Source organism: Bombus impatiens, unplaced genomic scaffold (genome assembly GCF_000188095.3).
Source record: "Bombus impatiens unplaced genomic scaffold, BIMP_2.2 scf_2222, whole genome shotgun sequence".
Lineage (NCBI taxonomy): Eukaryota > Metazoa > Arthropoda > Insecta > Hymenoptera > Apidae > Bombus > Bombus impatiens.
Window position 1 is genome coordinate 1,288,127 of NT_178641.1, and position 3,977 is coordinate 1,292,103.

Genomic DNA, 3,977 nt, shown 5'->3' on the forward strand with positions numbered 1-3,977 from the left:
CCGAACTGAGGACGGGGAGGTGCGTGAAAGCGGCACGAAGGAAGGAGGAGGCGGTCGTGGAAAAACGAGGCGAGGGATAGACGAGAGAGCGTACGGTACGTAGGTGTTGCGACGTCGCATCGGGATCGAACGCGAGGCAGAACGCGAAGGGAGACGCGAAGAAAACGAACGAAGCAGAAAGAAAAAGGGGCAGACGAGGAGGGGAGGGGCCGCGAGCGAAAGAAAGCAAATGGCCGGGGAGAGACTGGGATCAGCAGCGAAGGGGAAACGGGCGAAGAGAGAAGGCAGAGCCAGAGAGCGAGCTCGCGGCCTTCGCGGCGAGCTGTTGTTCGATTCGGGCCGCACGGTTGCGGAGAATACGAACGGCCGAATTATGAAAATGGTCCTGTGTGACGCGGCAACCACCCTTGCTCGGAGAGATAGCTTCCAGCAATAAACATACCACCCTCGCCAACCCCGTGACTCGCCTTCGATCCTCCGACGACTCGAGTCGCTTACGAACTACACCGGGAACAGGGGGATGGGAGAGACGCGAGTTTCACCGATTCCCTTGCTCGATAAACTCGATGGAAACTCGCAACACGGACCAACCGTTTCTTCGTTTTCTCGTTTCTCGAATCTTCAACTATCACGAAGAAAAACTCGTATAGCGTCCGCTCGCAAAACACGAGACCGGTCATCGACGGTTTCGGGTTGCGGGAACGCAACGACCTATTGCCCTAAAAGCTGCTCGATACGGGGCACGATTTATCCCGGTATTCAGCTCGTAAATTTCCATTTGGACCACTGTTCTTGGCGAATCGCCGCCGAGGGTCGAGAGCGCGGATTCGACGAATTCTATCTCGCCAGTGTGCACCCGAACGTACGAACGAAAACCCTCGTGTCTCTACGAAAAGTTCCAACGGCCACACCCGTTGATTCTCGTGTGCCGAGGTCTTCCAGCGTTTTCCAGATCGATCGGTGTCGAAGCGGCAAAGAGCGGAGAGTATTCGCGGTAACGAGACCAGATCGCGATATCGATGGACGCGCACGGTATAAAAGAAACACCGATCGTGATTTTTCCTACCTTTCGCACCCTTGCTTTTCCTCTCCTTTTCTCTCTCTCTCTCTCTCTCTCTCTCGCTCCCTATTTCTCTCTCTTTCTTCCAGCCGCTCTCTCGTCGTAAATCTTTTCCAGTTGACCTTGATGGACAGGCTTCATACGCTAATTGCCAATTTTTTTGTCTTTTTTATTTTCGGACGACGAGCCGGCTCTGGCCAGTGGTTCAACAGGTGTCGTGGCGGTGGGTCACGGGAAACTTTTATTTGAGCGCACGAGCGAGCGAGGGAACCCGTGAGAGAAATAGGGTGAGGGAGCGAGAAAGCGAGAGGAAGGGGTGGAGAAGGAGGGCGAAAGAGGAACTAGAAAGGAGGGTGAGAGGGGGGAGGGGGGGTGTACGCCGAGTTGAGCGAGCGAACGAGCGAGCGGGAGTCTATTAGTTCACCCCGGAAAAACGCGACCCCACCGGATCCCTCTCTCTACGTTGACTCGACCCCGTTGTTTGGTATCGCTGATTTTTTTTTCTTTCTTTCCCCTCTTTTTTTCCATTGAAACGCGTCGACCACCGTAATCGCTCTGTCGAAGCAATCCCTCACTCGGTCCGATCTCACGACAGAAGGTCCGATAATCCTGCGCGTTGTCCGCGCGGACGAGTTTTTCCAACTTTTCCATCGCACACCGTACCGTTACGAGCGCGCGCACGTCGTTAATATTTTCCCTCTTTTATCGAATCCATCCGCGACGTATGCGCGATTGATCTTGTTACCGCGGATCAACCGTGTCTCTTTATCCGGTTTTCTCGCGCTCACACCGTTTCTTTCTCTTTCGCTTCGTCCTCTTTCCCACCCCCTGTTTTCCCTCCCGTTCTTCGTCTCTCGTCGCGGGCTTGAAAATAATTTGCAACAATACCAAACTGGTGAACCCGGACAGAAGAGACGAAGGAGTCGATCGTGACCGTAGAACGGCTCATTGTCATCGAGGACATTGGAGATGGTCCGTGCACGATCATTCTCAACGATCATTCTCGACGATCGATCCGTTTGTCGCGGCGGCAACGCTCCAGCCTCGACCGACTATTCGAAAGGAGTATCCGTTTTCTTTTATTTCTACTGCTTCCTTCCAATCGCTCCTTTTCTTTTCTCTTTTTCTTTTTGTCCTTTCTTTGACAATCTTCCGACCTCGTCCGATCCCATCTCGTCTCGTCTCATCTTGTCTCGTCTCGTCTTGTCTCGGCGTTCGTACCTATTATAAATCTTTCTCCACGAAAGTCATCGAGTCACGGTTACTGCTTGCGCATATAAACGTGATAACGCGTAAAGTCGTTGATGGTCGAGTGGTAGTAGAAACGGCCGTACTCTGACCAAATAAAGGAGCTTCCAATAAAAGTAATCCTTGTCCCTGCTGATATATAGATAGTTTCTAAATAATTTAGTACTCTGTATAGTTCCACTACTATTTAACGTATTCTGCTCTTTTTGCACACAATTTATTCTAAAAAGAAGAAATATCCGAAGAGATAGAAGCTCGAAGAAGAAACAACGAGGAGAACAGCGGTGTTCGTCGACTGTCGTGTTGTATTGGATTCCATTTGCAATCCTTATCGTCAAAGTAATACAATACTCAATGGAAAAAATCCAGCATAAATTTTTACGCTTCGTTTCTCATAAAAGACACGAGCCAACCCCGAAAACTTGCCATAATTAGGACACAATTTTAAGTTCGCTCTAGTTTCAAGTTTAAGTTTCCTACCCTTCAACCACCTGAACTTACATCTCACTTATCGTCTATTTTTTAATAATTTACACTATCGGTTTAGTTCAGCTTGATGCCTCGCTTCATCTGTAGTATGTTACTTACGTATTTCTAGTCTTGAGAAATTATCGTTTCAGTCTGTGTAAATTTCTGTAACGTTATACGTTACGTGTAAGCTTTGTGCGTAATATGTCTGTTTCAACTGATCATTTTCAGATTCTCATCTTTCTACACCGATGCAAGCTTTTCCCCGTTTATAATAATTAACAGTAGTAGTAATAACAATAGTAATAATAATAATAATAATAGTAACAAACAAATATTCCTGTAAGCGTGACAATACATACGAATTCCTGCTCGTCTGAAACCAAACATCACCGGCGATGTTTCGACGTTTTCGAAGACGGTCACAGGAAGAAACGGATCGAAACGCGCGCCACAGCACACCAGAGAGAATGGCAATGAGGTCGCATAGCTGGCACGCCGAATGTAACGAGCCGGCGCTCTTATCTCTTTGCTATTATCTCCGCTCGGCTCGTTTCCATCGGCCTGTTATGGCCGCGTTACCCTAGCCAGCCTATACAAAAGTATTATGCGATATTCGAGGTATCTGCCTAGCTATCGCCGCGGGAAGAACAGCTCGAGAATCTGACAGAGACACCATCGCGTAACAATGCAAGCTCGAATACGTTCCGTCATCTTGAAACACCCCGCGAAAATCCGGCACGCTTCGCGGGTCACCATCCACCCGTCGTCCCCTCGAATCGCGTATTCCTCATCTTTTCCATTTTTTAAAATTCTCTCCTCCATCCTCGAATCTCCTCTGATCGTGTATTTACATTGACAGCACTATGGTCACGGTCTTTTACGAGGATATAAATTCTACTCGTAAAAAGGGAAGAAGGAAGATCGTTCGACGTTGATATCCTGTTGATGTTGATGTTGAATAATTATCGTAGCTTATTCTTTTTTTATTCCCCGAATTTATCTTCTTCGTGGCGTTTCCGTTTGTATTTTCTTGCCGTTATATAAAATACGTTCTCGTTACTTTGTTATTACATCAAAGACATCTGAAAAGTGTCTCGTGACATACGACAAGTGCGTCGTCTCTTTTCTACGAAGTTCGAGGCAGAATTTGGAGATGTTGATGCTCGGTTGACCAGAATAATCCCATCTTACCTCGACG